This window comes from Ahaetulla prasina, chromosome 3 (genome assembly GCF_028640845.1).
Source record: "Ahaetulla prasina isolate Xishuangbanna chromosome 3, ASM2864084v1, whole genome shotgun sequence".
NCBI lineage: Eukaryota > Metazoa > Chordata > Lepidosauria > Squamata > Colubridae > Ahaetulla > Ahaetulla prasina.
This window is the reverse complement of record NC_080541.1, coordinates 81,576,847-81,589,784: the sequence shown is the minus strand read 5'-3', so window position 1 is coordinate 81,589,784 and position 12,938 is coordinate 81,576,847. Positions and strand designations below refer to the sequence as shown.

The 12,938-nt window shown below is 38.8% G+C and overlaps 1 protein-coding gene across 10 annotated transcripts in view; it reads right to left on the bottom strand.

The window, feature by feature from the left end:
- The window catches only part of RREB1 (ras responsive element binding protein 1), a 190,428-nt gene that overhangs the window by 98,201 nt on the left and 79,289 nt on the right, over positions 1-12,938 (bottom strand). For 5 of the 10 annotated variants that reach the window (XM_058175879.1, XM_058175881.1, XM_058175878.1 and 2 more), the window contains one exon: positions 2,295-2,377. The gene's annotated coding sequence lies outside the window, so the exon portion shown is untranslated. The remainder of the gene's footprint in view (positions 1-2,294; positions 2,378-12,938) is intronic. The other 5 variants (XM_058175885.1, XM_058175886.1, XM_058175884.1 and 2 more) reach the window with 1 other exon arrangement.

The following is a 12,938-nucleotide window of genomic DNA, read 5'->3' as shown; positions in this document are numbered from 1 at the left end:
AACTGTTGTAAGTCAAGGATTACCTGTATTTATGTATCATTTTTATCTGATCAGCACCCAGCAATCTCAGATACTATGGCTGTTTTGTCTCAGCCATTCAATGCAACCATTCAAGCCATTCAATGCAACTAAAATAGTTTGGGTTATTTCTCTTTATTGCTTCCATATGTTTGCATAAACCAAATTGTACATTGAACCATATTACATCCTTTCCTGAAATTCTTTTCCATTTGTTGATTTGGATGATCTATGAATATTATTATTTTATTCAACCAACTTTAAACCAAGGGAGGGAAGAGAGCGGCCTGGTGTACAATCTCAGCAACCCAAGAAAACCCTGAGCAAAATGCTTTTTCTCACAAACAATTTTACTAGCATTTGTTCTAGACTTCTACCACTTCTTCCCACATGATTAAAAAAACAACTGTAGGAAAACCAATTGCTGAATTCTGTTCACAGTCAATGGAAAAGTGATATGCAAATAAGTGTCCCCTTCAGGAGAAAATGTTGACTTTTGGTAAAAGAGAGAGGAGCATTTCCTCATAAAGCTTCACATCCATTGTGGTCTACAAGTCCTCCCCCATCTGCCTGATCCAAGGCACTGTTGGCCATAGAGGGAAAGTGTGTGCAAACAGAAAATCCCACTACCTCCAATTATACATAAAAGACTTCACAGCTATACATGAGTTAGAAGTGAACCTACCCTTTGGAGAATGTACATGTAGTCCTCAACTTACGACCACAATTGAGCCCAAAGTTTCTGTTGCTAAGTGAGACATTTGTTAAGTTTAGCCCCCATTTTACAACCTTTCTTGCCACAGTTGTTAAGTGAATTGTTGCAATTTTTAAATTAGTAACACAGTTGTTAACTTAATCTGGCTTTCCCATTGACTTTGTTTGTCACAAGGTGATCACAATTGCCCGGGTCACTGCAACGGTCATACATAAAAGTCAGTTGCCAAATGCCTGAATTCTGATCACATGACGATGGGGGATATTGGAAAGGTCATAAGTGTGAAAAATGGTCATAAGTCACTTTTTTTCAGTACCGTTGTAACTTTGAATGGTCACTAAATGAACTGTTGTAAGCCGTGGGGCTACCTGTATATGGTCAAGAGGAATAATATTGATCATATTGATGAATATATTGAATTATTGATGATATATTACCTTTGGATCATCGGACTGAGAAATTATATGGCCAAGAGGAATAGCTATTGTTAGTATATTACTTCTGGCCTGATGGAGATTTTTTTTTATTATTTGCATTTATATCCCGCCCTTCTCCAAAGACTCAGGGCGGCTTACACTATGTTAGCAATAGTCTTCATTCTATTTGTATATTTATATACAAAGTCAACTTATTGCCCCCCCCCAACAATCTGGGTCCTCATTTTACCTACCTTATAAAGGATGGAAGGCTGAGTCAACCTTGGGCCTGGTGGGACTAGAACCTGCAGTAATTGCAGGCAGCTGCTGTTAATAACAGACTGCATTAGCAGCCTGAGCCACAGAGGCCCGTATACATTTGGGATTCACCCTGTATAGGGAATGGGACAACTTGCCAAAGCCAGCTTGCTGAGGCCAGTTCACCATGGCCAACTCACCACAGCCAACTTGTTGCAGGAAACTCATCACAGCCAACTCTCTGTGGGACAATGTAACAATTCTATGTAATTATTTAAAATAAATAAAAAATATTTTAATTTTTGCCATTCACATTTTATTCTGTCCCTCCTTTTGCATCCTTTCTTTAATGATTCTATTCCACCATTTCTTTGATATTAGTGTAACTCTTGTCCCGCAGCGAGTTGCCCTGTGGTGAGTTGGCCGTGGCAAATTATCATAGACGCCCCTCCCTGTATAGGTTTGAATTCTTCCATCTAGTGCCCTCTAGAAGTACTGGGGGCTATCTCTCGCTTTATACTAGCTGGCAATTATGAGTGTTTTCACAATGAGTCTTCCTTAGTCATGTTGCTTTACAAGTTAATCCATGGAAATCGCTTCTCCATCCATTCACACACACTCCCAATCCCTTCTCTTCTCTATTTGTGTTTTTGGTGATCCCTGGCAGCACAAAAATAGACTTTCTTTCCCAATGCACAAGTCAAGTTCCTCCCTTCCCACCTGAATCCAAGCAGCAAACACTCAGCAGCCTGGGTTGCTTCCACATTCTGCTGATCTCTGAGGATTAAGGATAACGTCAGAGAGTGATACAGGCACTTCAACAAAAAAAAAAAAAGGAGGGCGGGCAGGGGAGAGATGAGAAAGAAGCCATGTTGATCCAAACTAACCTTTTAAATGTGAATTCTGAGTTGCTGGTGTAAGATGAGTCCTGATGATGTCAGCACAAATGAAGGATTAGTACAAAAACTGCCTAGAAAAGAGAAAATGAATAAAATAAGGGTCTTCCACAACTGTTTTTTTTTTAATTGTATTACATGTCTGTCACTTCTTTGTCAGCGGATGACATGATATCTGTATTTTTAGTACACAGGCCATTTTCCTTCAGACTTGTAGGAAAATTAAATTGATTTGTTTTAATTTAGTATTGGCAAACCTCTCAGAATAAAGCCCGCAGGAAACTGACACCTGCCTCAGAACCACACGTAATGTTTATGATTTGTTTTTCTCTTAGCAAAAAAAAAATCAGTTACCAGAGTTCATACTTTGAAATCTACAACAGCAATTTGTAAAGCTTACACCCATATAAGGATGTAATATACAAGCACTACAAATATGTAGAGAAAACTGAACAGCTTACAGCCTTTGGGGCAGACCTACAATGTGATGGAAAACAAAACTTGATAATCTAAGCCAAAAAAATTTTGAGAAATATTAGTGCCTGGTACTTGATGCATCATTTTTGTACCAGAAGAGTACAAGCAAAACATGCAAAATATTTTTCACTGACATTGTAAATTCACCAGTAACTTGGATCGTAAGAGGCTTTACAAATTAAACCCCACAGTGCACCTCTGAAATTCAGAAATTTTCATATCTTCAATATACATTTTCAAAAAATTTCAGCACGTGATTTGAAAAAGAGGCAAAAGATAGCATCATATCCCTGTTCTTATTGGTTTTAAAGAAAAACAGTATTTGGTTTATTCATTTTGAACCATTTTATGCCATCCTCTCAAAGTAGCTCCTGAATTGATTAATATTTCTGATGCAGTGTGTCAGCCTAGATTCCATTTCTTGATGATTTTATTTATTTATTTATTTATTTGAATTTGTCAAATGAAAATGAGAACAAGAATAAAAGAATACAAATACAATGACAGGGATGATAGGCACACACCCCTCTACTGACCACTTAAGTATGTTGGAAGGCCCACAGAAGGGACATGGTGGCTCAGTGGCTAAGACGCTGAGCTTGTCCATCAAAAGGTCGGCAGTTCAGCGGTTCGTAATGGGATGAACTCCTGTTACTTGTCCTAGCTTCTCCCAACCTAACAGTTCAAAAGCATGTAAAAAATGCAAGTAGAAAAATAGGGACCACCTTTGGTGGGAAGGTAACAGCGTTCCGTGTGCCTTTGGCATTTAGTCAAGCTGGCCACATGACCACGGAGAAATCTTTGGACAGCGCTGGTTCTTCGGCTTTGAAACGGAGATGAGCACCACCCCCTAGTGTCGGGAACGAATAGCACATATGTGTGAAGGGAATCTTTACCTTTACTTAAGGTCCACAGAAGTCAATTTGTGACTGAAACTGTGAAAATTTGTAGCGGAAACAACTGAATCAGATAGAACATTCCAAACTTTGACAACTCTATTACAGAATCATATTTTTTACAGTCAAGTTTAGAACGATTTACATTGAATTTAAAGCGGTTGTTAGCGCATGTATTATTACGATTAAAACAAAAACAGTCATTTACCGTAAAACATTACTACATATGATTTTGCATGCAATACCTACATTAACCTGACAGAACTCAGGAGATTTTTTTTTTAAAAAATGAGCCTTTTTTTCAATTGGAAATTCTAAGTAAAATGATACAAATGTTGATTCCCTCATCCATAGGATTTATAGATGATGGCAGAAATTGTAGCCCAATATGTTTGAAGAGAACACTGTATTGTTTCCAAAACAAAAGGAGTTCTACTACCAATGATCCCATAATCAAAGAAATAAAAAATGAACATTAAGACCTTATATATGAAATGGCAGTCCAATTATCAGAGTCCCTCCCTTGAGTCCATAAAGGAACGCTACTTCCACTCAACATGTTGCTTCACAGCCTGTATTGTTCAATCAGCTGTCAGACTTATCTTTATCTGCTAAGAGAATGCCAGAAAACAAGGGTTTGGCCCATTTCAGCCTGCTTTTAAGAACATGTCCAGGCAAACTAGAAATCAAGGTTTTCAAAGAGAGATAGTTTGTAGGGTTGCTAGCAGCATCATGGACTGCACAAGTTAGAACAGCACTAGAATTTCAAATGCACACACCACTACTTCAGGCAACAACTTATCAAAGTCAAACACTCCGTTCTCCTAGTCCTTTTCACTCCAGACTAGAAGCAATTAATGAGGACATATAAAAGAACTCGCTCTCCTTACACATTATATTTTGTTCCTTTGGTGTAACCACATGCAGACTTATCCTCTTTAACGTTGCCTCTTTCTTTGAAAAGAAACAATTCCTTGGATTAAGTTTGCTTACAAATGTTTACATGCTTTACAAAGGCTTTTAGTGAACACACTATTTTGGGATTTAATTCTAAGGCTTCCTGGTTTCCTGAAGCAAAAACCAATATACAGCCTCCCCCCCCACCCCCGCCTTTTGAGAGGAGAAATCTGGGCTGGACTTGAGCCTTAACATCTTCAGATTTCTGCACTGTCAACTCAGCTTCGATATTACTGTAATAATACTTACTGCGATATTACTGCAATAATACTTACTGCGATATTACTGCAATAATACTTTGATAATAATATTGCAGTATTATTACTGCAATAATACTTCGATATTATTTGCAACTTTTTGTCATTGCTCCTTAGCAACATTTGCTTACTATCCTGAAACACATCTATTTTTTGTTGCTGTTTACATAATGCTATTTTTCCCAGTAGGCAGATTTGATGTCAAAAATGCTAATCCAGAAGAGATTCCTTAAAAGTTTATTCTTTATCACTATTGCAGAGTTCCTCTTTCTCACTGCAAACCCACCTGGATTTATCTACAACTTGAATCAGGATCTCTTGAAGTTTGCAATACCAAAAAAACAAAAAAAAAACAAAAAAATACACAGCAAGGGGAGGTTTGCAGCTGTTTCAGCCACTCAACTCTAATGACTGGAGTAGCAGGGGCAGTAAGATTGAAGCCAAAAAAACAGGAAAATGAAGGAAAGATGCAAATCAACAGGTGTCTCTAGCCAAATTTTCTTTACTGGACTGTTGAAGGTTACAATGTTTAAATAACTAATTTTTCATCCTGAGATCATTCAACAATAATAGCATATATACCAAAAGCTAACATCAGGATAGTGAATGTTAACATTGTGTGTTAGAGAGACAGCTTATCCACAAAACAAGCTAAGTCAGAATCTTTCTAACAATAGCCCTTTCCAGCCTTAGCTAGGTGGCATTTGAGCAATCAAGACCCAAAAATATTTTAGCAAACTTTGAAAGAAAGAAAGAAAGGAAAACTAAACAAAAATAATAGATGCCATGCCTGAAAATAATCTCTGCATTGAACATACGGATTTGAAATAAGGATATAATCTTCCTGTAATAGATGACCCAACTTTGAAATATTTCAGATAATTCTAGAAAGTAAGTAAGTAAATAGCTAGACTACAGAATAGGGAACACAACAGCAGGATGAAGAACCATAACAATGGAATCACAAGTCTAATTCTTATAGTTATAGTTATATACAGTGGTGGGATTCAGCCAGTTCACACCACTTCGGGAGAACCGGTTGTTAACTTTCTGAACATTTTTGGCAAACTGGTTGTTGGAAGAAATCATTAGGGCAGAGAACCGGTTGTTAAATTGCTTGAATCCCACCCACTGGTTATATAGCTTTAAAAAGACTGCACCCCAACTGTGGACAAACTGGGGCTGCCACAGGCCATGTAATGGCAGCCCCTGCCATATTCATGGCTTTCACGTCCCAGTTTGACCATCAATTGGTTATGCAAATGCCAAGATCTGGAACACAAGGGACAGCCAAGGGATGATCAGTGTGGCTATTCTTACTAAGCCACAGTGGAAACTGAAGAAGCTGTAATGCCCTGATGAAGGAAAAGCTACAATTCAGTGATGTCAGAAATGTCTCTGGGCATTTGCTCCTTGCACCTGTTAAATAGGAGAAAGGCAGGGAATCTCCTTTCCCACCCCTGTCTTAGGAGCCTGGCAAGCAAGGGGAGGAAGGTTGACTTTGACCTTCATAGCCAAAGATGCTTTCCCCCACAATTATATACTGAAGCAATATGAAGGAGCATATTTACGCAGCCACTTACACACTAAGTTAAGGCCTTTTTTCCTCACTAATTGACAGGGGAGGATTTAAAGCGCACAGTGTTCAGGCACGGACAGCAGTGAGTTAACCAATCAACGCTCACTTTTCGCTGCTTTTATGACTTTTAACCATCTTCAAGATCTTTTTTGCCTATCTTTTCAACCACAATTTTTTCTGCTGAAAATTTTTTCAGGGATCCCCAAAGAGAAAGCAACAAGGCTGCTTCTAATGTTTTCTGCATGCTATTCTAACTTGTGATTTTTCTCCAGAATCCCGATCAAAAGCCTCTTTAAGCTCATTAACAATGCATAAACCTCACCACCACCACCCAAAATAAAAATCTCTCCAACCCAGGAACTACAAATAGCATCCAAATACAAATCAAGTGACCAATGGCTGACCGCAAAGCTATTCATGTGGCAATAGCCAGTGATCCAATTTTTGACTCACTCCAAAAACAAATATGGGACTGACTGGAATAAAGGAGAAAGTCAAGGTTTCCTAAGTCGAAAGGAGAGACAGCACATGAACTCAAGTTGTGAAAAAAAACAGAGGCTTTCAGTTATGAAGTTCAGCATCCTTCGGGGCATTTTCATCCTCTTTTTTAAAGATGTGTATTTTGGCATTTAATAAGAAGAGTACAGCAGTTGCCTTTTAGTTGACACTTGAATTCCCACTCTACTTCTACTGTGCTTTGCTTCCCTCACACCAATTTAGAAATTAATTGCAATAAACAAGACAAACACATCATAGAGTCAAAAGAGGTAGCCCCTCAGCCAATGCCGGCTGATCTCCGAAAACCTAAGAAATGTGGAAAACAACTGCAGAAGATGAAAATAGCAAATAATTTCCATGTTACAGGTAGCCCTCGACTTACAGCCTCAATTGAACCCAAAATTTCTGTGGTTAAGTGAGACATTTGTTAAGTGGGTTTTGACCCATTTTACGACTTTCTTGCCACAGTTGTTAAGTGAATCACTGCAGTTGATGAGTTAGTAACCAGTTCGTTAAATCAAGCTGTCTTCCCCATTGACTTTGCTTGTCAGGTCACAAAAAAGGATCACATAACCCTACAATGGTCACAAATATAAGTCAGCTGCCAAACCTCTGAATTTTGATCACATGATCATGGGAATGCTGTAAAAGTCGTAACTGTGAAAAACAGTCATAAATCACTGTTTTCACTAAAAAAAAACTGTTGTAAGCCAAGGACTATACTGTATTATCACTATTACTTGGGCCAGGTTATTTGAGGGGCCACCTGGCCCCAATTACACCCACCCATCCCATCAGGTCCTGCCAAAGGACCTTGGAGAGACCAAAGAGGAGAGCCGCCATGCCTTCTCCCTTTGGAGCATCATCTCCTCCAAGGTGAAGTTGGCCCCAACCAGGGGTGAAATGCTCTCAGTTCGGACCAGATCATCAGGTAGTAATGGCGGCGGGTGGTTCAGAAAACTGGTAGCAAAAATCCATGCCCCCCATGCCCAGCTGAGCCGCGCGATCCTCAGAGGATTTTTTTTTTACTTTTAAAAGCATTTTTTTCTTCGGCCGAAAAAAATAATTTTTTTTTAATTAAAAATAAAAAATTTTTTAAAAAGCCTTTGATGATCGTGCAGCTCAGCTGGGATCATCAGAGCCTTTTAAAAGCATTTTTTTACAAACACTTCGGCCGAAGAGGTCGTACAAAAAATGCTTTTAAAAATAAAAAATAAAAAAGTTGGCCATGCCCACCCAGTCACATTACCACCACCACCCCACCAAGCCACACCCACAGTAGTAACAAATTTTACATTTCACTACCGGCCCCAACCCTATTGGCTCTCCAGAAGGCCCTCAGAACTTGGTTTTGCCATCAGAAAGCATGGAACCCATCAAATGGCTGGTATAAATATGACTGAATTCTTCCCTGTCTTTTTTGTTTAACGGTTTGTTTGTTTTTTAACTTGATGAATTATACTGGTTGTTTAGTGTTCATTTTAATTATGTACACTGCCCAGAGTTACATCAGGCTATATAAACAAACAAACCTGAGTGAGGCTTTATCTCTAGTATCTAATGTAAACAAAGTAAACAACACCCTTACAAGTTCTAGATAGAAAATACCTGGGGATGAAAAGCAAGAAACAGCAGCATCAATAACAACCATTTGTTGATATTCCAGATACATCTTAGTTAAAGGGATATCATCTTAGTTAAAGGGATATCTCTGAAATGATTGGCTTGTTTAAATGAGTAGCAGCTCATTAAGAAGAAATTAATAAACCTCATTATGTCTTAAAATCAAGCCATTCCCAATTAACATTTGCTTTAAGGAAAAAAAAGAGCCTAATCTAGGATTATGGCTTTTTAAAATCCTCCCCATCACATCTACCTTTCAGTAACACTGATGTTGACTTTTTTGGAAAAAAAAGGGAAAAAAAGCAACTTAAAATGTGGGAATATTTTATTCTTGGTGTTTATCCTTTTAATGGCGGCTGAGGGAAAATCCTGTGAAACTTTCAAAATAACCAAAGAAGTTCATGATATAAACCTGCTGATCATATGAGAGTCATCGTCTCACTACCTATTTTCTCTCTCTCTCTCTCCCCCCCCCCCCCCATGAATTCTGCTTGAAAGCAGCATTTGCAATCCTGGCTGCTCTTACTGTCGGGATTAAGGGACAAAGCTGGGAGACAGCTGCCACACAGTCATTTATTACGAAGCACCACTCCTCTCAAGTCAAGAGCGAAACAGACCCTCTTATTTTCAGCTGTTTTATCCCTGGGGGTTTCTTTGCTTGGACGGCTTTAGTGACTAGGCGTCTCCTAAACGAATGCCTCTCCAACTTCCCCTCCCCCTCTTATCATCCGCATCATTTTGTCTTCAGCTCCCTGACATCACACTTCCAACACACACAGTGATCCAGTCTGCTGTCTCTTATTACAGACGTCTCCCACCTTTTGAAGATGAGTTTCACTGGGAAAATAGTTTAAGATACCAGCAAGATATATATATGCACAGCTTTATTTGCTTTTAATTAGCTGAATAAATTATCAAGATTGCTTCTATTTCTTGTAAGCCAGGCTAACCTTCTGGTCTCCGAAAGAGCAAAAAGTCAACTCATTAAGATGGGTAATTGCCACTCATCCTGTCCCGCTTCCCAACAGTATGAAAAAGAGTCAAAGCAATTGCCCATCACACATTGCACATACACAGTTGCGGCACTGGCCACAGCCTAACCACTTACGTCACTACAAAATGCATCTCCTTGCAATAAAAGTCATTAACTTAAATGAGGCTCATTCCTAGCTCCACAAAATTATCGCACTCTTTCTTAATATTAATTTAGTGAGAAACACCGGTACTTGGAACCTAGGCCTTATGCTTCGAAGCCAGGGACAATCCCATATTGAACCGGAGAACTGGATTGGTGTGCTTGTAAGATCTTGATGGTTGCACTGGACTTCTCAGGATTTCAGAAAGCTAGCACAACTCTAGGGATGATTAACCTGAGTAAACTGGGGAAGTGGGATTGCCTGAAGGCTGAGCACAGATCACTCATGCTACACAGTGTACAGAAGGCACCGTTCCAGCCTTTCTCTACTGTTTGAAGTGGAAGACCATGGGTTCACTCTTCTCACTAATTCTATGAGTCTCCTGTTACAGTGGTACCTCGGAACTCATCGTTAATTGGTTCTGGGAGGCACGATCAGCACCAACATGATGAGTACCAAATATTTTTTTCCGATAAGGAATAATGTAGTGAGTCACAAAGCAGTTGACACTGACAAGTTCTAGCTTGTACACTGGGTACCAAACAAACAATGAGTGACAAATTTTTCACATCAAAATGCGTTGAGTACCAAATTAAATGAGTTTCATAACAGTTGAGTACCAAGGTACCACCGTACAACCATAGGCAGAAGATAGAGGAGGAAGCATCCTCAGAAAGGAAGACTCTCCACAGGAAGTGAGCTAAGTTACGGACTTCTACTTTGAAAGGGACATAAACAAACCTGGCACTTTTATGGTACCTGCACTTAATACAATGCGTGCTGAACACCACAGGAATGCAACGTATTGTTTCCCTAGCCTGATTGTTCAATTCAGTTAATCTACTTCTACAATCTCAGTATGTCTCAGTATGTCTAACAAGGCATATTTCAGCCTTCCGTAACCTGCTACCTTAGTTGTGTCGGTAATTTCCATCATATCTGAGATTTTGAGAAGTCGAATAGCTTTCTTCTACTATAAGCAATTGTGGCAAGCCAGGGCCTATTCTTTCAATTCTTTTCTTTTTTTAAAAAAAGAAAAAGTTTACCATTAAAAGGGTAATTCTTAATGTTATGAACTCTTGTGCCATTTTTCTCTCAGAGTTATAGGCTTTACAGCATGTAAAGCATTACCTAGAAATATCCTCAGTTCATTCAAACACAAATCCCAATGCATTGTTTTTTTGAGAGTGCTGTTAAAAATTAAATCATTATTTATAGAATTTTTTTTAAAAAAACTTTCAAGTAAGACACTCACCCAGGGATAATTTTTAGACAATGGTGCAAAAGAACTTCAGAAAATTCAATTCAGGCTTGTTTTGTTTTGTTACTGCTTGTGTTTTTTATTTGAAGCCAAAATAAGGGGACCTTTTTTTTGGGGGGGGGGTCAGATTGGCTTTACAAGGTGCTAACCAGGAGAAGATGTGGGAGAAAGATGAAGCCATCATCTCCAAGTGCTCACTATGACATTGTGAAGTAGTTGGTGAATCTTAATCACTGCAAACAGGTGGCACAACATACTAGCTGAGTATTAAACTGAAGCCAGCAGTCAAATTTCATAGGATCAATGTCTAAATTAAGAAACAAGAAACAACGAGCAAGCCTCCTGCTCCAGTGTATGATTTGTACTCCAGCACAGATCAGTATTTGTGGGAGAAGACAAAATCCTATTTTACTTACTCGGAAACAATTTACTTATTCACCCAAGGATCTCTGAATATAAATAAAGGCACTGGGGTGGGGAGGAGCAGAGAACAGAGAAAGCAAAAAAAAACCAAAAACTTTTGATGGTCTTCTGGAATTCCTAGCCTCAGCACTACATTTTTAGGTAGCTAAGCAAATAATGTTGCTCAAATGATTTCCAGACTATATTCCTCAAATGAGGCAGATCCAAGAGCCAGCAACCGTAAATAAAACTAGCAAAAGGCAATACCTTTGTTAGGTCAACTGTAATTGTACAAAATTGCTGTAAGCTCTTGAGTTCCAAGCTTGTAGAAATGTTGTAGAATTTCAATTGGTCTGACAGAGTTAATACCTTTAAGGACCTTTCTTCTTTGTTTATCGCTGCCTTTAACTTGTAAAAACAGTCCTTGACTTACGACCATAATTGAATTCAAAATTTTTGTTGCTCACTGAGACATTTGTTAAGTGGGTTTTGCCCCATTTTACGGCCTTTCTTGCCACATTTGTTAGGTGAATTGCTGCAGTTGTTAAATTAGTAACATTGTTAAGTGAATCTGGCTTTCCCATTGATTTCATCTGTCAGAAGGTTGCAAAAAGTGATGGCATGACCCTGGAACACTGCAACCGTCGTAAATATGAACCAGCTGTCAAGCGTCCGAATGTAAATCACATGACAATGGGGACCCTGCGATGGTCATTAGTGTGAAAAATGATCATAAGTCATTTTTTTCAGTGGTGTTGTAACTTCGAGTGGTCACTAAATGAACTGTTGTAAGTCAAGGATTACCTGTATTTCCAATAATGATAATAATAATAAAAATAAATAATAATAAATAATCCTAAAGACCTAGGCAAGCACTTAAAAACGTTTGGTGCTGACAAGATCACCATTGATCAGCTGCAGAAGGCCACCTTACTGGGATCTGCTTGCATAATTCGCCGATACATCACCCAGTGCTAAATGCTTGGGAAGTGTTCGACTAGTGATCTGTGATACGAAATCCAGCATAGTTATCTCGTTTCCTGTGTATACTGTCATTTTGTGTAAATAAAATAATAATAATAATCCGAAGACATCTGATAACATATGAAGAAATAAGTTGCAACTCTTGAAAACTGATGCCTCTTAACAGGATGGGTTAGTTAGAAAATGTACTGCCAGATTCCCTCTGATTATTCCCTACCCCAGAGTAAAACAGCTGTTCCCTTACATAGAGATCCTTTCCACATTCCTTATGTCGAACTGGAACAATCTGCAGATCGCTCCTGAGTTTTAGAGATCCTGATCTGAAAGACATTTGTTAAATTTCCTTTCTTGAGGAGCAAAAGGCTTTAAAATGGTAGTAGGGCAATTCAGAAGAATGTGGCTTGATTCTAAGGATTACCACACTTAGAAGATGTCAAAGCACTTGTATCCTGGCTATATTTCATACCTTCCTGAACTCAGGGGAATGATTAGTTCATAATAACCCATTCCCCGGGGTGCCTAATTGCTTAACTGGCTTATTGAAACAAAAAATGGCCATGCCAGT